We start from the raw sequence: 22,292 nt of genomic DNA, 5'->3' as shown, positions 1-22,292 counted from the left end.
CTTTTCAAGTAGTCCTTATGAGTTAGACAATTCTAATTGTTATCAACACATTTATTTAATAAACATAAAAGAGGCTCAAAGTCAAGTAAGGCGTGAACATGCCTTCCAGCAGCTTGCAGGCTAATGGGGAGAACAAACTAGTTAAACAGTGATAATAGCAGAGTGAGATAAATTAGAAAAAAAATCTGCCAATATTAAGTAATATTCGAATCCCCTTTAAAGTAAGGAAGCTTTCCCAAACCCCCGCTGTTGACACAAATTATCTTTATACTAGCACTGCTAATTAGGTACCAACACAAATCTAAATAAACTTATCACTTCTATAAAATTCTCCAACCAAAACAAATTTTAAAATTAAATACAAACAAAGCTGCCAACACGCATCATTCAAAATGGGAAATAACTGACTACTGAGAAGAATGATGACTTGCAAAACTAAACAGCATAATGTGGTACCAAGGGCTTTAGCACAGCATCTTCTGAGCACAGCATCCCTACTCTGCCATCAGCCATGTGACAACATGGCCTCTACTGCTCTTCTCCATTCACATGACTGCACAAGCTTTATTTTGGGATTTTTACTTCATTTGGCCCTCACGTAGGCAGACTGCATTCTCTAGGAATAAGGCCTGTCGCTGCTTATTTTCATCTTAGCCAATAGCACTTACATTAGTGATATATGGTGCCAAAGTGACCATGGTGACAAACAAAATGTAGGCCCTAAAATCATATCCTTGGTTATGAGGTCATCTTCCAGATGGTTCAGAATATACTTATTGTACGGTTTTTAGATAATCACTAAAATGTACACATAAAATCTAAAAATCCCCCAGAGAACTCAGGGCCTTTCGGCATCAGTGGAATTCCATTTGAAAAACCAAGTAAATTCTTACTTAAGGTCAACTCAAATGCTCAATGAAGATCTACATACATCTATGTCATTGTGAACACTCCCCTAGCACCAAAATCAGGCCCTAATATGACTATATGTTCAAACATATGTGAGTGGAATGAATACGTGAAAAAAATGAATGCATAAATGATGAATGAATGAATGATTTCCCATCCACTATGAAATCTGCTGCCATCTGGGTGTGTACAAAAGTCCAAGCCAAACACCAGGGAGAACTTCTTGTTTGTATCCTTGCAAATTTCCATTTCAGTCTCCCAAAGCCCTGGCTTCCCAACCAAGCACTGATCTTCACACTATGAAGGGATCTCAGTTGTATTACTCAGCCTCTTACAATTCTGCAGATCAGGGCTGTGTTGTAACAACACGGGAACACAGCAATGTCATCTCTCACTGACCTTTTCACACACCAATAAGAAGGGAAAATAAATGTCTTACAAGTCTGAAGGAAATTAGGCCTTTCTTTTCCATTAAATCATATTCTGTAAATTAAGGAAATAATCACAAAATCTTAGAATCCTATTTGCAAGGTCCTTTGATTCTAATCAATTAATTCTATGAGTCAGCTGACTTAAGACTAGAGAAGTTGACACACTTGTGCATGGCTCCAGGGTTTGTGGCAGGGCAAGGACAAGAATTGTAGTCTTTGACCCTTGCAGGTGTGAAGAAGAGTGAGAAATTCTTGACAAATGAGGGTACAGAAGCTAGCGATATTACCAGCACACCAGGTGCCTTGTCTCTGACATTTATCCCAACCGATGGGGGCATTACATAATTTAGCTATAAAATGGAAATGACATGGTCAATAAATATTTATCAGGCTGTGGATATGGAGATCATACATGTGATTTTTTTTTCATACACAGATTATTTGAACTTGACAGATGCAATGATTACCTCCACTCGGATTCTGCGATCCTGATGTACATCAGAGGAACCTGTGGAGCTTTTAAACCACCTACACTCAGGTTAATTAAATAATAATCACAAGGAATTTTTTAAAAAGTCCCCCAGATAATCCTAAAGTGTAGACAAGGTTGCATACCACTGACCTAGAATAATGTCTCAACCCTGACTATGCAGCAGAACCCAAAACAAACTTTTAACAGATACAAAATCAAATTCTGAGCTCTACAATGGAATTGGAAAGCTCCCCAGGTCATTCCAGGCATTTGGGACAGCTTATCTTAAAATGCCTTTTTTGCTGTTGCTGTTATTAAGCCAGATACCTCCCTGGCTAGTGCTGCTGCTTCTTTTTTTTAAATTGACTTTTATTGAAGTATAGTTGATTTACAATGGTGTGTTAGTTTCTGTTGCACACCAAAATGAATCAGTTATACTTTTTTTTTTTTCATAATACAACCATTTCAAGGTAAAAATCTTGAAATAAATTCTAGAGTATAAAGCAGATCAGCAGAGCTCCTTTGCTTAAAGCAAGAGTGAGGGCTTGGCCACCCTTGAAGCACTTCTACAGAACCTTCGGACTCTTAGAAACCACTGACTTTTCCCCCCATGTTAACTGACCAGCTGAGGAGCTCAAAGACAGTAAGGGGAAGTAGTGACCTTTCAAGCCACACAGTGAATTAGAAGCTGAGCAGGGATCAGAACCCAGATCCTCTGATACATGGTGTAGTGCCTGATTCTGTATGTCATGAGGACTCTTGCACCGGCACCATACTTCCTGCCTACTTTAAGGAGTCACATAAAACAAAACATTCCAGTCTGCAATTCAAGGAAGGAAGGAAAGACAGAAGGAGGGAGGGAGGCAGGGAAGGAGGGAGGGAGGAAGGAGGCTGTTTTGTACAAATGATTATAATACAAAGTGTGGACATCACTTATATGTGGAATCTAAAAAAAAATGGTACAAATGAACTTATTTACAAAACAGAAACAGGGTCACAGATGTAGAAAACAAACTTACAGTTACCAGGAGCCGGGGCAGGGGGGAAGGGATAAATTGGGAGATCAGGATTGATATATACATACTACTATATATAAAATAGATAACTAATAAGGAACTACTGTAAAGCAAAGTAATCTATTACTCAGTAGTCTGTAATAACCTATATGGGAAAAGAATCTAAGAAAGAGTGGATATATGTATATGTATAACTAATTCACTTTGCTGTACACCTGAAATTAACACAACATTGTAAGTCAACTATACTCCAATAAAATTATTTTTAAAAAAAGAAGAAAAAATAATACAAAGTGTTGCCAGCCAAACAATATGGTAACAGATACATCTGTTATAAATAATCCTGCTTGGAAAAAGAAAATTTAGATAAGCTGAGTACATTAATTTTTCTAGTCAAAAACAGAAACATGAGGCTTCCCTGGTGGCGCAGTGGTTGAGAGTCCGCCTGACGATGCAGGGGACACGGGTTCATGCCCTGGTCCGGCAAGATCCCACGTGCCGCGGAGTGGCTGGGCCCGTGAGCCATGGCCGCTGAGCCTGCACATCCGGAGCCTGTGCTCCGCAACGGGAGAGGCCACAACAGTGAGAGGCCCGTGTACCACAAAAACAAACAAACAAACAAACAAAACAGAAACATGTTGAAATAATAAAAACTTAAAAGGAAAGACAGACTCCAATCTGTGTTTCTTTTTGGTCCTTCCTGGGAGAAATCTGCTGTATAGGGAATAAAGTTGAAGTTTCAGGTCCTCCCTCATCCAAGTCCCTTCCATGGCCCTGGAAGGGGCCCTAGTAGTGTATTAACAGCCATCATACATTTTTGTAAAACTCAACTAAAGTAAGATGAAAAAGACCCTTTTTCACCTTCCCCTTATGTTGCGTGGTTTTACATGCATTTTGAAGGTCTGAATAAGAGGAAGTTGAATTGGGGGTTCACATAGTTTGGGTGCAGTGGTATGTATTTACATGGTTTGCAGACACTTCCCTGTAGAGTACATTATGCTAGCTCCCCTCGTATAAGAATGTCTTCCAGGAATTCTCCTTCCATCCTTGGCTCCAACTCACCAAACATGCTATCATGAAGGTACACGACCAAAGGACACACTGCCATGTAAACATGTCCTATGATGGCCAGCACCAGAAATATGTGGGTACTAGAGGAGCCAGAAGCTAGGTGGAAATTGTTTTTCTAATCATCAGTTACGTAAAATTTCAAGTGTAGAATTCAATTCTCATTGACACCCAGTCAAAACAGAAATTCTCTCCTGTCAAGAATATACTCAATGCGGCACAGAAAATAAATGTTCCCCACAGTTTTTCTTTTCTTCTGGAAATCATGGAGAAGAGAATTAATCAGAATTCTTGTGTTTTCAGGTTGTGTGCACCGTGTGTCTGAATTCTGTACATAAAATTGCATGCTTTATGCTTCACAACTATCAATAATTAAAAAAAAAGTTTTATTGAAATCAGCATAGGAGACAATTATCTTTCTATTGTCTACAGAGCAAGTGGTAGCACCAGAGAGCTGTCACATGAAGAGGCGATCAAAGGACATGCCACCAAAAACTGTAGGAGAAGTATGTCAGAGAGTTAATTAATATTATTTTTTCTGGATTTTATGATAGGTCAGCTTTTAAAAATTAATAATTTAATTTCCTCATTCTAAGTACATAGTCTTTTTTTTTTTTTTTTTTTTTTTTTTTTTTTTTTGCAGTACGCGGGCCTCTCACTGTTGTGGCCTCTCCTGTTGCGGAGCACAGGCTCCGGATGCGCAGGCTCAGCAGCCATGGCTCACAGGCCCAGCTGCTCCGCAGCATGTGGGATCTTCCCAGACTGGGGCACGAACCCGCGTCTCCTGCATCGGCAGGCAGACTCTCAACCACTGCGCCACCAGGGAAGCCCCACAGTCATGTTTTTTTAACTTGAGTTTGGATTTCTAATTTTTTTAGTTTTTTCCTTAAAACAGCCCCACAAATTGTTCAAGCTTCCGGCTTCACCAAACCTGGAGAGTCCTCAGGTCCCTCCCATAAAGAAACTCAGGTGTACGTCAAAACCTCAGTGGAACATCATTGTAAGACGTCACTGCCTAGCTGAGCTCAATGAGAGGTACACTTATCTAATGTTCCACTGGGAGGGATTTTCAGACTTTTGAATGTGTCAGAACCACCCTGGCAAACAATAAGCGCAATAAATGCAGATCCCTAGGCTTCACGCCAAGGAATAATTCAGTAAGTTTGGGGTGCATCTGAGAAATCTGTATTTTTAACAAGCACCAAAATTGATTCTGGATATAAGAGGCCCAAGGACCACGTTTTAAGAACGCGAATTTACATCCAACACAAAAAAAGCATCCTTGGTCCATCTTTGCCTCTACTTGTGTTATTTCGCACAGGATTCCCCATCTTCCTCCCGTATCCTAAATGTATGCTTTGCCATCCCTCACGTTTTCACTGCATTCCTACCCTGGAGCTTTCATTTCCATTAACCTCTTTCAGCAGTATATTGAATATTATGCTCTTTGCAGCCTTTGGTGCTTGGTTTTTAAATGTCTTTGGCATTAAGCAGAATCTTAGCTTACCTTTATAATCCTCTCCACATGTTGCCTAACTTTACTCTTATTGATGCCCAGGTTTCCACGTCCTTGGCAAATGCTAGAAACCTCATACTCTCATCTATCTACTGAAATGGTCCATTCAAAAATCACTAGTGATGTCCCTGATCAAAATTCGATGTACTCTTCTTAACACCCATTTTCCTTGGAACTTCTGAAGCTTTGGTCATTGCCAACTTCCCCTCCTCCCCTGGAAGTTTTGTCCTTCTTCGATATTCATGACACTTCTGGCTTCGTCCTTCTATCTTTGATTACTGTCTGTCTTTCCAAACTCTCCTCTCTGCCTATTTCTCCCAAGTCCACAATATGAGTTAGCACTCTCTTTCTCTCATCTCAGAGACAATGTCCAGTGTCATACTTTCATTTTGTACTTCTATGAGAATTAAACTCAACTTACCACTTTTACTCCAGTTTCCATCTCAAATTGGACCTATTTGAATGCCTTTCATCCGCCTACTCCCTCATCAAATAATTATTGATTGTCAATCAAATTCCATATACTGCGGGAAGAGTCTCAAGATACCACAAGGAAGAAGAGTTAACTTGCCTTTATGAAGGTCACAGGCTGGGTGGTGGGGGACTATGTGCAGTAAATGCTTAGAGACAAAATGAAACATGTGAAGTATCTACACTGAAATATATCTGGGAATGTTAAAGAGAGCATCACAGGATGAAAAGTATTTTATAGACACTCATCTAGAGAGAACTTTCTAAGGATGTAACGTTTATGCTGAGACTTGAAGGACGAGAAAAAGACAGCAAGGTGAGGGTAGGGGCAAAAAAAACAAAACTATCTAAGGCAGAAGAAGGAAAGCAAAGGCAAGTGTCCCAATGCAGACAAGGCCTGTGTGACTGGCTGTAATGAGTGAAGCAGAGATGGGAGTGAGATGAGGCTGAAAAGTTGACTCGAGTCAGATGATGCTGGGCCTTGGAAATTATAGTAAGAAGTTCAGATGTTATTGAAAAGTCACTGAAAACCCATGGCAGAACCTGAAATAAGGGAGTGATAATCTGATTTATAAGAGTATAGCAATGCCTAGACCACAATAGGTGCAGATAAATATTTGTCTTTTGATGTGATTAATGCTCTTATTTTTTCCCTCCCTCTATACCAATCATGCATCAAAACATTCTCAAAAATTGAATAATTTAGCAAAAGTGAACCTTCATCAGTATAATATACTCCCTAAGAGGCCTACTTTTATCTGTGGCAGTGCACCAGGCACGTAAGTTTGAAAACAGAATCTTTCTAGGCAAATACACCCTCTTCTTGAGAATCACAAGACAACAGTATTTTCCATTAGTCACTGGGAACTTCTTACAGTGTCATACAACATAGTTTACAGTGATACATGTCACCTCTCTGAATACATCCCAAACTCTTCCAAGTACTTAAAACTTCTTTGAACTCTAGTAGCACCTAAACAATGGGTGTGTGTGTGGGTGTGCGGGTGTGTGTATGCATCTAGGTAAGTATATGTAATTATGCATGTGTATGCATAATTATACATATATACACACACAATTGCATATATTTGTTCAGTGAATGAATAAAAATCAAGCCAATGCTAAATTGCAGAGCATATCCTCCAGTTATAAGTAAACAGCTATAAGATCAGAAGCAAAGGAATGAAAACTTACACAACTTGCTTCCTTTTCCTAAGGCACATGCAACTATGATATATTGACGTTAAGTAGGCTTGACTACAAAGCATTACTCTGCTCCTTCATGAGGCTCTTTTCAGTGTTCACCTGGTCATAAACAAATCCAGCTGACTGAAAGATAGTCTGTTCTTTTGCACACAAAATGCAATAGGATTCTATTTCCCAGAGAACGAATGTAGTGAAACTTTCTGTTGCTTTGCCATTAATACGGAGGAACCACCAGTCATCAAGGCAATGTCATAATAACCACCCATAACCATGGCTAATTAAATAGTTGCCAAGTATAACACGCATGGAATTTCCAAAGAAGGTCGTTCTAGATGGGCATTTTAAAAGCATGGCTTTGAGCTGTAACCTCATGGTCTCGCGCATCCAAATGTTCATACCTGGGATCCTGTAGCATTACAGAATCAAGGCCTTGACGCTAACTTAATGTGACAATCTCAAGGAGAGGATCCATTTTTATGACTTGGACTCGTGAAGAACTTCCTCCTAGGTTGTGTGGCCTGGTTTCACTTCTGTCACTGCTCACACCACCAAGACCTCAGTGACTCTGCTACCTGAAGGTTTTTCCAAGAGCTTCACAAATGTCCAACATCAGTCACAGAAGCCATACGATTTGTACAAAGCCCACGCTCTCTATAAAGCGTTTACAAAGATTCTTGAGCCAAGCCCAGCCTAAGTGGTACCTGGACCCTGTAGCTGTTGCCCCTCTAATTTAGGAAGTCACATTAAATGCCCAGCTTAAGGCGCTCCCACACTGACCTTCAAAATGTTAAATCCCACTACTTTGACACGACTTTGACATCTTAACACAGAAACCAGCCCCGTCATACTCAAGTGGTCATACCCATGTTCACTCCCGTTCCTAAATCTGGTAGGTACCAAATAGTTACTGGAAGATCTTCTAGTGCCCTCCTTCCTACATTTTATCAGTGGATATTAGGATGATGGAAGGTCTTGGGGCAGAAACATACACAGCTGGCACATTTCATGAGGCTGAACACCTATTCTAGAATAATACTGTTAGAAACCATCACTTTCTGTCTGCGCTGTGTTTTTGTTTCAGCTGGATTCTTCTTCAGGAGAAGAAGAGATGTTTTCTTTATTTCCTCCCCAAATAAAGGAGATATCTAGAAACAGTTACAGTATCTGCATTATCAGTCTGCTGTGCAAGAATGCATTATGTTTTGAGGGGTGATTAAAAAACAATCAGTAAACCTTCTAAAGACACATCAATGCTATCAAGTTCCCTGATGATTTTTCTCTGGAGCCTATAAAATTTTATGGGCCATGATCCACTCTACTAATAGGGTTGAGGACAAGGAGGCATTGGCACGCATTTTATTCAGGCTTGCTCGACTCTTCTACCCACTAGGCTTCATAATGTCTTTTTCCATAACGGGACTTACGGGAGTGATGACTGCAATTCTCTGTACAGTTACATACCGTGGGGCAAAGAAACGTGGCAAAGCCCAGACTTGGCTGTGGAGGAAACCCCAATCTCAATCTTTTTTTTAAACAGAAAAAAAATCTTTGACCATCTACTATGTGCCAGGTACCACAGCAGGTCCTAGGTATATCTAGGTCTTCAAAAGGAAGAGTAAGATATTTCTGTTTTCATCAAGCTTGTATATTAATGAGAGAAATGGACAGTAAACAAGTAAATGGATGAAACCATTAGAACTAAAGTTAGGTGGGAGGAAGGAAACAAAGAAGGTTCCATGACAGAGAGTAGAGGGTGAACCACACTGGTCATGGAAGGCCATTCTGACCAAATGACAATTAAGGTGAGACCTAGAGGTAGAACAAGTTTTCCAGCAGAGGACAGAGCAAGCATTTCAGCCTTAAGAGCATCCTCAAGTTAAGCAGGATGCCCAGCAGGGTGGGCACTGAATGAGCTCAGAGGAAAGGGTAAAGGAGGGCTTTGCAGAGAGAAGCTGTGGACTAACTATACTCTGCCTTATACGTTATGGTAAGAGTACAGAATTAACATGGCTGGGCTAATAAATACATTCACTTACTTAGAAATAAGACAAGTGATACAAATCAAGTGAGCTAGGGTTTGTTAACGCTGCTGTGGCATCTTACAACTTCCAGAACATTTAAAAGTAAACGTGAATTACATCACTGTTTACAGCTGTAACCAGTTTATATAAATAGCAGGAATAAGTTCTCTCCCAGGTTCATTACAGTTTCTAGAGTTTGTTGTAAATCTGAGTCATTTTGGATTATCTTGGCACGTAAATAGTTTTCCATTACCAGGTTAATTTTGAGGTCTCAGATTTAAAATTACCTGCTTTCAAGGGTTGTTTTCATTCAGCCATCCATACAAGGCTTCAGTCCTGGATAGCTAATGTTTGGCACAATTTTGACAATGATAATAAACTCCCCACTTTTAGCTCTGATATAACAATCATCCAGAAAAGTAAATGCCTATTTGTATGAGATGGCCCAGGAATGGCATGTTCTATTTAAACAAATATTTGGACAAATTTAAAAGTTAGGTATTTCATCTTTTAGTTTTTTAAGAATTGGAATATGTAAGTGTTGAAGAGTTTTTACTGCAAAAAATTAGACAAGTGCATGTATTTAAAAGAGCTGAAGAAGATACAGTTAAGAAAACCTTTTTCATTTACACTTTCAGCCTTTCTCCATAGAGGCAACTATTACCAGCCTTCTTCTTATCCCTAAAGAAATGTTCAATACACACACAGCCTTTACCCAATATATACATTCAAAGCATACATACACACATTTAAATTTTTCTTTTTCACAGAAAGAAGGGCATATTTTCACTCTTTATTGTTCTTAATCTAAGTTGGTCCATTTACATAGCTCAGTGATAGTCCCACAAAAAATACAGAAATCTGTTTTTTTTTAAAGTTAGTTTTAAATGGTATGTGTACATGATATTTAACTTAATCAACTCTTTAGTGGTGAACACAGGTTGTTTCCACTAATTTTCTGACACCAATGCTCATTTAAACAAATGAATACTTACGGGGTATTACCATGTGCTGGCACTAGTCATTCAGTGGTAAAAGACAGATTCCCTGCCTCTTTCTTGGACCTTACATTTTAGTGGAGGAAATGATAAACAGATAAACAAACATCTAGTTTGTCATACTTATTCTTGGGATAAGTCTTATGAATAAAAAAGTAAAGCCAGAGAAGGGGACAGGCAATGACCAGGGAGGCTCCTGTCTGTAGGATGGTCATGGAAAGCCTCTCTGTGGTGGAGATATTTGAGAAAAAATCATGAACGAGCAAGACAGTAAAGCATGAGGACATCTGGGAGTAGCACTCCAGTCAGAGGAAACAGCACCAGCAAGTGCAAAGGCCCTGAGGTAGGGGCTCACTTGGCATGTTCAAAGAACAGTGTGGCTAGATCAGAGCATACAAGGGGGAGAGTGTTTGAAAATAAGCTTGGAAGTGCAGGCAGAAGGAATGCACATTGGGTCTTATACGCCACAGTAAAACCATAGGTATGACACTGATTGTGACAGTAACTATCAGAGAACCAAGGTGCAGGAGTGATCAGATTTTCACTTTGGAATCACTCTCACTATTCTGTAAGGAATAGACTGCAGGGGACAAGAATGCCAGTAGAGAAACCAGGGGCCTGTGACTCCTGAAGTCACCCAAAGAGAGGTGACAGTAGCCCAGATTTGGGTAGAGGTTGAGTGAGAAGGTGGCCAGTTGCTGTATTTGGAATCTATTTGGAAAGTAGAGCTAACAGGATTCGCTGATTCCCTAGACCTAGGGTGTGTGCAGGACAGGAGTCAAGGAGAATGCCAGTGTTCTGGCATGAGCAGCAGGGCAAATGATGGTGCTATTTATCAGCATGGGGAACACTGAGAGGATAGTGGCTCATGGGGCAGGAGGCAAATGGAGTGTGAGGAGAGGAGAGAGAGAGCTCTGTTAAGTCACACTGATTTCGAAATGCACAGAAGAATCCATGGGGGTGGTGTCACAAAGGCACATAGAAATGAATCTGGAATTCAGGGGGAAGACTGGGCTTAGAAATGAAATGTGTAAGTCTTCTGCATATGAGTATTATTTAAAGCCACAGGAATGGGGCATATAAGTTTAACATATGTCCAAACAGAGCGCTCAGAGAAGCCCTGAGACGCTGAATTGCTAGGTTAAGGTATGCATGAGTGTGTGTGTGTGTGTGTGTGTGTGTGTGTGTGTTTTATAGATATTATTATCAAAGTTCTCCTCCAAAGTTCAATACGCCTTCTATTTAAACTCAAAATATTTATCTCTGATGAATTAGAAGGTATTTCAATATAATTACAAACATTAATTCTCACTGTCCTAGAGATTTAGATGTGTGAGGTGTCAGCTGAAGTCATTTCAGACAGAAATATCTTTGTGAAACACACATACATATTTGTTCTAGGCATTTTCAGATACATTAGCTCATACATTCCTGACAGCACTCTGGGGGATCAATCTTATTAAAACTATTTCATAAATTAAGATACCGAGGTATTAAGGAATGAACGGATGTTCTCAAGGGCTCCTAACTAGTAAGTTGGTTAGGGTCTGGACTCAAATTCAGGCCCAGTTTTCCTTCCAGTAGACACAGAATGAGGCAAAGACTTAGCTTTCGCTGAATAAAATGCAAGGTATTTACCACAATGTTCATTGCAGCACTGTTTACAATAGCCAGGACATGGAAGCAACCTAAGTGTCCAACAACATATGAATGGATAAAGAAGATGTGGCACATATATACAATGGTATATTACTCAGCCATAAAAAGAAATAAAATTGAGTTATTTGCATTGAGGTGGATGGACCTAGAGACTGTCATACAGAGTGAAGTAAGTCAGAAAGAGAAAAATAAATACCGTATGCTAACACATATATATGGAATCTAAAAAAAAAAAAAAAAAAAAAAAAAAGGTTCTGAAGAACCTAGGAGCAGGACAGGAATAAAAACACAGACCAGATGTAGAGAATGGACTTGAGGACAGAGGAAGGGGAAACGGTAAGCTGGGATGAAGTGAGAGAGGCATGGACATATATACACTACCAAATGTAAAACAGATAGCTAGTGGGAAGCAGCCACAGAGCACAGGGAGATCAGCTCTGTGCTTTGTGACCACCTAGAAGGGTGGGATAGGGAGGGTGGGAGGGAGACGCAAGAGGGAGGGGATATGGGGATATATGTATAGCTGATTCACTTTGTTATACAGCAGAAACTAACACAACATTGTAAAGCCATTATATTCCAATAAAGATGTTAAAAAAAAAGATGCAAGGTATTTAGAAGGACCATTTAGGTATATTTAGTATGAGATGCATTTAAAAAGGGCATATACACTGCCACCACCTGATAAATCTGTTTTCCTCAGGTCCTCTCATGGCACTATTCCAGGCATTTGGACACATCAAAGAGCAAAGCCACCGGTCCCTAATCTCATGGCAGTGGCAGGAGGCAGCCATGGGAGAGACAGATAATCAATATGAAAATTATGTTTGAAACTTCTGTCATAAGACAATGGGGGCTACAGGTAAAAGAGCAAAAAACCAAAAAAGACAGGAAAAGGCAGATCAGCAGTGGTAGCGGGTGAAGAGCTGGGCAGGTTCCACCTTTAAAAGCATGGGAAAGGCTGACCTCATGGAGAAAGTACAATAATATCTGAGCAGACTGGAAGGAACCTGGAGAGTCTGGGAGATCTGGCTTTGCATAACACTCAGGCGTCATTCTAAACGTGACACTGTAAGTTGAAAAACAGGAAAGAATGTAAACTGAACACCCTGAACAGGAGAAATAATTTCAAACACTGACAGCAAATTTAATAGTGTCACTTTCACATGCAAAGGGCACTGAATCTACCCACTGTGGCCTCGTCTATAACCAGTTTTCTTAATAGGAGCGACAGATTGTTTTCAGCTACCCTGTGTTGTACAAAACCAGGGCTTCTTACATCCCCATGGATGATTCTGCCCAGAACCAGATGATGACAATCGCAGTCGGGCCTCAACAGTGCTTCGGTGACTTGGGGACCAAGCTGTGTAATAAAATAATAATGAACATGACTTAAACACTTAAGATCAGAGAATGAGACACAAAGCTTGAAGAGGACATGGACAATATCAAGTCATGATTTAACAGATGAGAAAACTAGGTTCAGGGAGGTGAAGTGACTTCATCAAGGTCACAGAGTAAGTTAGTCACAAGACCAAAGTCTGCTAAAACTGAAAAACAGCATGTTTCCCACGAATTCCAGGCTTCAGTCTTTTCAAGTGAAACTCCTGTTTGACACCACTTTCATCAGCCACCATACACATGCCTTTTGAACAATACCCAAAGGCAAATCACAACAAAACCACGTTTCCTAACACAAAGAATACAAAACTGTTGATAAATACTTGCGTAATGGTTACCATGTGCCAGACCCTGTTCTAAACACTATACTGAACTTATTTAATTGTCACAGACATTTAATTATGAGGCAGGTGCTAGTACTACCCTGAGTTTACAGTTGAGGCAACCGAGAAACAGAAAGGTTAAGCAACCTATCCGACGTCATTCAGCTTGTTAAAGACATAGCAAGAATTTGAACCCAGAGTGCCTGGGTGAAAACTCTGTTCCAATTCTTGGGTTAAATGTTTCCAGATATGTGTATATACTTAGTCAGAATAGTGTGATTACTAATTAGGAACATGTTTTGGTAACAGTTTTAGCTAGAATTTCTCAACATGGATAGTAATTTTAAGACAATTCTTCATATACTTATTGAGGGACTACTATATTTCAGCCAGGGTGCATGTTACTCTAAGTATAGGCATTTTTTCCCAGGTAATAAACCATCTTTGATATGTCTCTGAAACCCATACATTTTTACAGCATCATGAAAAACAGTTACAACAAATTAGGCACATCCTTCTATAGTGATTCAATAGTTCCATAAAATTAGCATTGGTCCAGTAGATTCTCCTTTGACAGCCGTGTTTGGCAAGGATCTTTAGCTATTACCTGTGCTCTCAAATGCTTGCAGGGAAATCTGTGGTCTGAAGGGAAAATCTCTTCATCTAATTTTTAGTCATGTTATTTCTTTAAAAAAAAAATTAAAGTGTCCAGAAAGAAGCAGGAAAACAATAACAGCTAAAAGTTACTATGCACTTTGCATGCCTTCACATGTCTGTATATACACATGAACATATGTATATATGTTTATTGAGTTATAAGTTTCTCCTACTGAAATACACAGATATTCACTACACAGCTCGAGCTTTACAAATCTGTACATCTGTGTAAAACATATTCAGTCAAGATAGGGAACCTTTCCATCACCCTAGAAAGTTCCCTCATGCCCCTTCCTCATCAATCCCCATCCCCAAAGGCAGTGACTGTTCTGATTTCTATCACATTTGAAAATTTTAATCCTAACTACAATTCTATGAGGTGCTGATTCCAAGGAACGTGTAACTCTGAGACCCATGCTCTTGGCCACCATACTGTTCTACTGCATTTCTTCCTAGTGGACACTTAGCCCATCTCAACAGTGTCCTCTGAGAGAATTAAGTCATGATGTCCTAACTTCTCTCTTATGCATCTAGAATGGTACTATACGTACCACCCTTGAAAGAATTGAAAAAATGTTCACTCGAATCATCTTCTATATCCTGTGGTTCAGATGAGAAACCCTATTGAGAGCTTACTGATGTCAGATCAGGCAGGTGGGGGTCACTGAATGAAGCGGGGACATGTGCTCTCTTAAAGCAACAGGCGCTGCCCAAATCTCCCCAACTGCTACAGTATGAGAAATCAGACCAGGGATACCCTTCTGCAGTTTTTTCTAGATAATCTAGATATCTAAATTTGTACATAATATCTCAGTACATGTAAATGCTTTGTAACTAAGTCGATTTTTAAAAAACACTTCATGAGTCAAAATGTGTCCACAGGCCAGCCCTGGATTGCCAGTTTGTGACCAGGTGTTTGCATCCTCGGCCTGGGAAATACCAGGATTAGCTTCATCAGCAACAGAAGGGAGGCCACAAACCTCTGAAGGTCACAGCCAGCCCAGGAGGTAATGTCTATCATTGCATGGTAAAAGTTCTGCTGTCCAGACTCTGGTCTACTGCCAACCCTCCTGCCCACTGAGGGGAGCCGATGACTTTGGTAAACATCTTGAACAAATATAAGAGAAAAAAGAAACTGGCAACAGGAAGAGGGCATGGAATAAAAACACAGAAGGAAAGAGCTAGAAAGAGTAGAGAACACTAGAGAGGAGAGAAGACAAGTACAGGTAAGAAAAGGAAGCAAAGGACAGGCATCTCTAGGCTTGAAGCACCTTCTTTCATTGACTACATGGGCCCAGGACCACAAACCCAGGTGGAGTGGAGACAACAGGGTGGTGTGGAATGACTTGCTTGGAGAAAGGAGCTCTCTCTGATGTTTATTTACTTACTTATCTATTTACTCTGAGCTTTATGAGAGTAGTTTCAGTGCTTAAATATTTTGACCCTGGGAAATAATGTCAGGGTTTCCAGGAATTCCGAAATATATTATTTAGAAGTCAGGGAAATCACTAGAGAGTCCGATCCTGTCACCCTGGCAAAGAACCGTGGTCTGAACAAGGAGGAAATTTCTAATCCCCAGCAAAATGGTTTTTATCAGGAAACTGTGCTCACTGTAATAGGTGCCACTGCATTACTGGTTAAAAAGAATAAAGCCAGGGGCTTCCCTGGTGGCGCAGTGGTTGAGAGTCCGCCTGCCGATGCAGGGGACGCGGGTTCGTGCCCCGATCCCGGAGGATCCCACATGCCGCGGAGCGGCTGGGCCCGCGAGCCATGGCCGCGGAGCCTGTGTGTCCGGAGCCTGTGCTCCGCAACGGGAGAGGCCGCAGCAGTGAGAGGCCCGCGTACCGAAAAAAAAAAAAAAAAAAAGAAAAAAAAAAAAGAATAAAGCCATTGCTTCCATATCCACCTACGCGCCCGGAGCGCCATTAGGACAACCACCAGTAAAGATTTTGAGCAAATCAATCTCACGGGATTTATACACTTAGTGAACCGTGGTGACACGTCCCTCCCCCAGTCCTGCAGACCTGTTCAACAGGCCACAGCTTACATGCCTTCCTTTACAGAAGGCAGTTCACACTTGACAAAAGGAATCTGAAGCCATAAGAAAGATGACCACCTTTCTGTGTGGCAGCAAAGGTGAAAGAAAAAGGACAGTGGAATCTTCAGAGAAATTAAGGCAACAAAGAAAAAGTAACCTGGATCACTCAGCATAAAACCCTCCTCTGCTGACTGTCTCAATGTTTCATTTTATCATCTGATCCGCCTATTTCATTCTTTGTCAGTTTGCCTCATGCTGAGATAATGCTAAGCATATACAGCTGACATACTTAAGTCCTTACTGTGTGCAAGGCACCATGCTACGGGCAGTCTAAGCACAAGCTCACAACATACTACGAGGTAGATGCTACCATGTTCATTTTAAAGATGATACAATTGTGGCTCACCAAGAGGATGTAACTCGTTCGAGGAGGTCACACAGCCAGGGTCACAGTCCAGGTCTGTATGCCTCGCAGCCTGGGCTCACTTCACAATGTAATCACTCTCCTTCTGCTACAAGATCATCCCACCTTCCACCCTTCTTTCTTACTGGGCTGCTTCTCACTTACAATCACCCTCTGCCCCTTTGGTTCACACATGGATAGTGTCCTGTTCATGGAACACGCCCTTGTCAGACGAGTGCAACTGAATTCAGGGAACAGTATTTTTGTCAGGAGGAGGTTACTTGGAATGTGTTCAGAGAAGGGTAAAAAGAAAAGTTCAGGAAAAGATAAGGGAGAGATGAAATAGTTCAAGACATTCATCAAGAAATGGGAGAGCTTGAGAATAACAAAAACCATAGAAAATGAGAAAGAGAAACCACTTTACAGGCATCTCATCCTATTTTACAGATGGAAGAACTGAGAGCCAGCTCTTAGTGGACTCAGAGCGTATCCCAAGGCTTCTGACCCCCGCTACCCTTACTCCCTCTCTTCACCTCACTTCTGTACCAGGTCCTCCTAACACCCTCAAAAGTGCCTTAAGAGAATATGACAATGGCCATGGGTTACAAAGTACAGAGATGCAAATTTGGCCCAATCTGAAGAGGCTGGAGATGAGAAACAATGCCCCAAGCTGCCTCGCGGCACAGTGAGGTTCTCTATCACTGAACGAATTACTGACACATCTGGCTGACATCTGTCAGTGATGCTATAAATGGCACGGTTGTAGTAAATAATGATTTAACTCCAACAGTATTAAACCAACTCAGTTCTGTGGACCAGTGTCTGGTTGGCTTCAACAGAATAACTCGGGGAGTTTTTAAAAATAGAGGGATTCCCCAACTCTAATCTCAGAAATTCTGATTCAGGAGGTTTTGAGAAACCATGGAACCAGGTGATTTCTGAGGGACCTTCTAATACTAAGACTCTATTAAGGTACTTTCTCTAGCATGGCTTCCAAAGTATCACTCAGCTCTCATTATTAAGCCGACACACATAACAAGTAGTCCACTCCAGACTCAGAGTCAAGGAACAAGAAGCACTGCCATTGTCTCTGAACGCCTGTGTTCTCTAGGCAGGTAACACAACTTTTCTAGTCTCAGTGTTCACTTCTTTAAAATAGAAGCAATGGACTCTTAGAACAGTGCTAGAACTCTTGATCTGGATCTGTGGGCTCCTATTCCATACCCAGAGGACCTCCACCCATCCTGGTAATGAAACTGCATGGGGCCAGTAGGCACATGACCCAGTTCTGGGTGTGGATTCTGAGAAGTGAGGGGAGGTTTATGTGGGAGGGTGTCCCTTCCTGATTAAAGGGGCAAAGGCTCATGAGGAGAAGTATTTTTCCCCTTCCTGTCCTGCCACCTTTGTCCTGACTTGAACATGACACATGGAGATGAACAAATGGACAGTGGAGCAGGAAGGAAACTGTGGTCTTTAGGAACATCGCTCAGCTGCCGCAGCAGTCTTGGACTGTCCAGGTGTAGCCTACATCTATATGCACAAAAAGTAAGGCTTTATATTTTCTGACTCTATGGGCAGGGTTTCTATTACTTGCAGCCAAATGCAACCTTTACTGATACAGCATTAAAACTCTCTTTTCAAGTGAAATCTCTTGCAAAATCCTAATATATGAAACAAATAAAAGTGGCGGTGCTATTTAGAAAAATGGATGGAGTGTTTCCAGAGCCATTCCTTCCTCCTTCCTCTTTCCTGCAGAGATTCTTCCATGGAACCAGAACTGGCCAAAATCGGTACCTCTTAAGGTAGAGCCTCCAAGGCACCAGGGATTCTCAGATTTTCTCAGGACTCTGAGAGTTCTCTGCCAAATTTGTTCTTGTGCTTTTCTTTCTCTTTTCTTTTGATGTACTTATTTTATTTACCCAAATTTTGTCCTAGGAAACACAGATCCAATTCATGACCTATGGCTACTACCATGCAGTTCTGGTGTCTGCATTTGTATTCAGTGTACAATCATGTTGGCAATAAGTGATTTGATTCTAATTGTCATGAATAGAAGAAGGAGCAGAGTGTAATATAATACAAAACGAAACATTCCTTCAAGGTGCAGATCAAAGGACATCATGGCATGCAAATGAAGGTACATTTGAAGAGAAAAAAAGTCATGGAAGAATCAAGTCTATACCCAGGATATAAGAGTATGAGTGTCTAGAATCAAAATAATCTCCAGATAACTGTCAGTCCCATGTTCATGGTGAGGCCTTATTAAATTCCAGTAAAGCAACTTTTACCTAAAATAACAATGTTGATAATCTGAATACTATTACTTTACTTTGTATTTAATTCATAAATTTATTTTAGTCTTATAGAGGCTAAAGAATGATTAAAATAGAGAGGTGATTACTTAGGTGGGTATTTTTGGTTTGTACATATTTAAATAGCAGTATAATAAAAGCAGTTAAATCAACAATGGGGGCATGGATCTTTTCCCTCACCCTGTTAAAAGCAGTCTTTTTATTACCCAACTCAAGAAATTCTGGACTACAGGATGGTCCTAATCCCTTCCAGATGGTCAAATCCATAATTCCATGAACCTCCTCACCTTATGAAACTAATATTAAATACTTTCATCAACAATGCGGTACGTGCCCCTGGAGGTTTTTAAAAATTAAAAAAAGAAATAAAATTAAATAAATTCATGCATTAAAATAAAGCATATGTATCATTCTATATTCCTTTTCAAAAGTTTGTCTTAAGGATGAAGTGTACGCGGGTAGGGCACAGAACAAGCTATGCTCACTGCCATCCCTCCCCCATCTCCACCTGGTCCCTTCACTCATCACTCCCAGCAGATATATCTCTGGATGGAACAAATATGGGTTAAAAATAAGGCCTTAGGAGCCTGCTCCCTCCTCACTTAGGAAATCTGAACCCTTGGGCGATGCCATTCTTACAAAATGTGCTTTCTGATTGCTTCCAGAAGGCACAGTGGGGCAGACTGACCGTGGGGTCTCTATTGTGAAGAGGGTAAAACAATGCTCCTCACTGAGGCCATGGTTTAGCCACACACTTCAAGGTGAACCAATCAGTGCCCGCTGGGCTTTGCTATTCTAGTATGTATGTTTCATTCCTGTGCACAGATCTCCCTCTGCCCCTGCTGCCCAGTTTGTGGTGTGGCCACTCCTCCCTCCCTGTAGCCTGTACCTCTGCCCTGGATTTCTTCTTCCCTACCCTCCCACACCCCTCTTTTTTTTTCCTTTTCAAATGTCCAGGGAACTTGATTTTCCCCTCCTATACTTCTAAAAGAGGGAAACTATAGAGTTTCTTCCAAGTTTCAGGCAATGCTGTTCGTACCCCTGCAACCTGAAGTTGTTATTTCACGCCTGCTCTGCTGCTCAAGGCTCAACGCACACTAAATTTAGAGGAGTATGAAATTAGAGCTCACAGTCTCCTTTTTCACTGGCAGTGTGTTTGGCTGTGGTTCATGTTGTTTCCTAATCTCTTGGCATCTTGCCCACTCCATAGGCAACCCAAGTGTAGTCACTGTCTGTCCTATCTTATCCCATGTCCAACAGTTCCCAAACCCTCTTCATCCCAACCCAACCCAAAGATGACATTCATGAAGAAGATATTTGTGTGCCATCTCTCAGAATAAGTCACTTACTTCCTAATTCCCTCCTCCAAGTGCAAAACTATGGTGAAAATAAAATTGCTGGCTGAGAGGGCTGACTTGCCACCAACAAAACACAATGCCTGCGCACTTATCCTAGGTCTTACGCAGATAAAGATATGAAAAAGTCCAGCCCCCCCACTCTTTATTCATCCATTCATCTAACTCTCTACTATCAGCTACTTGTTGAGAGATTTTAGAACCAAAGTAAATGCACACCTATTTTACTGAGGTCCATCCTAAGAGTTCTAGCCATTCTTCTGCTATTCAAGAAGTAGCCAAGAACCCATTCATTCATCTGTTTCCCTAGCCAGACTCTTGGCCAAGGCCCCTTTAGAAAACACCACTGCTGTCGCTGATGGTTCTGCCAGTAATCACAAAGCTGTAGTGAGATTGAGTCCAGCTCTTTCAGAACTGAACAGTGTTCTTAAGTGCAATTATATTATACTACGTATTTTCTAAATGTTAAGTACAGAATTAGATATAGCTTTCAGGGGAGGGGTAAAAATCTGTAATGCATTATAGCTGATATGTATGAAAAAGAATTATCCAAAATTTGATTTTTTTTAAAAAAATCACTCTTTTCAGTAAGGTGTAAAATAAAATCAATTGATCAATGAAATAAAATTCACATTATTATATGTCTATTTTAACAATGATTTTGAGTAAATTGCTGCTTTCTGTGACTCTTTAGTTGTCTATACTTCATAAAACACAGAAGTTTTTTCTTTTGGGGGAAGAACTGCCAGTTACTCCTGCAATTCAGAAAAAATTGAAAATTATTCTACAAACAGAACTACAAATGTTGATCCGGCATATTTCTAGGCAAATATATCACTGAGCTCCTTAATGACAGTCGAAATCCCACATAATAATAAAAGATGCCAGGAACTCATATACACGTATCTGTTCCTACACTCTGAAAGTGTGATCCAAAATAGAAACTTCAAACGCCGATTTCCTCTAAAATGAGAGCCATTTTCTGCTAAAAATGCCCCTCTCCAAATTCTCATGAAGCAAAGAACACAGACAGTTTCATCTAAAATTATATTTCCTGCCAACGAACTGTCCTTCCCCACAGAAAAGTTGCAGACTGTTGGTGCAGGGTGACAATACAAGAGTTCACATACTTTTCTTTTTCACAGTCGTGTTGCCAGCTTAACCCTAACTTTCCAAAGCGCCCTGCCGAAAATCACCTCTTGAAGGGGGCTGAGGGAAGAAAAGATGACAACCCCACACCAAATGTTGAAGTGATGGAGTTCTAACTTGTTCATACACATACACATAACCTCCCCACGCGCCCCCCCCCCATAAACACACACAAACACACAGAGTACTTGCAGAACAAACAGCAGGCTTAGAAAGCGAAGAGAAAGCCTGGAAATGCAAGAACTGAGCAGTTCCCTACCTCTCGTCTGCTTCACAAAGCGGCTGAAGAGAATCCCCGACGATCCAGGCGCGTGTGGAGAGGCTGGAAGGGGGCGGCCGCTCGGCCTGCAGAGGCTGAGCAGGCCCAGCCTGTGTTCAGAAGCTGCCCCAGTCAGATTTTCCAACTGCAGAGTTGCAGCCAAGTCCCTGCCCATGCCTGAAGAATTTCCTGAACAGCATTCCCGTGCTTTTTCTGACTGCTTTGAAACCGTACTCTGCCTGTACTTCAATACGCCTTTGTCAGGCCAACTCCCACCTACTGGGCCGGCTTCAGCTCTCAATGGGAAACACGTGTGTCAAGCACAGACTCGCTCCCCTGCCCCAGCGCCCATGGGGGCCGCTGGGTTCACACAACCACAAAGGCAACGGCTTCTAGAACTAATACTGATTTCTCAGTCATTCTCCACGCGGCCTCTGCTCTGAGGTGCTGGATGCTGGAGCTGAGTCTCCTTCCCCTGCTCCACGCCGCCCTTTGCCAACTTCCTCCTTCTGCTGACAGCCCCCAGCTGACCCCTGTTAGCCCCTCACCCCAACCCAACTCTTGCCAGTCCTGATAACGAGCCTATTACAGCTGAGAGATAGGAACTCTCATTTGATCTTCCTCCCTG

At 41.2% G+C, this 22,292-nt stretch overlaps 1 protein-coding gene across 1 annotated transcript in view; it reads right to left on the bottom strand.

The window, feature by feature from the left end:
- The window catches only part of SGCD (sarcoglycan delta), a 389,456-nt gene extending 367,579 nt beyond the window's left edge, over positions 1 to 21,877 (bottom strand). The window contains exon 1 of the mRNA XM_060093719.1: positions 21,665 to 21,877. The gene's annotated coding sequence lies outside the window, so the exon portion shown is untranslated. The remainder of the gene's footprint in view (positions 1 to 21,664) is intronic.
- Between the last annotated feature and the right edge of the window lie 415 nt (positions 21,878 to 22,292).

Source organism: Mesoplodon densirostris, chromosome 3 (genome assembly GCF_025265405.1).
Source record: "Mesoplodon densirostris isolate mMesDen1 chromosome 3, mMesDen1 primary haplotype, whole genome shotgun sequence".
NCBI classification, from domain to species: Eukaryota; Metazoa; Chordata; class Mammalia; order Artiodactyla; family Ziphiidae; genus Mesoplodon; species Mesoplodon densirostris.
The sequence above is the reverse complement of the archived record's forward strand: the minus strand, read 5'-3'. Positions and strand labels throughout refer to the sequence as shown.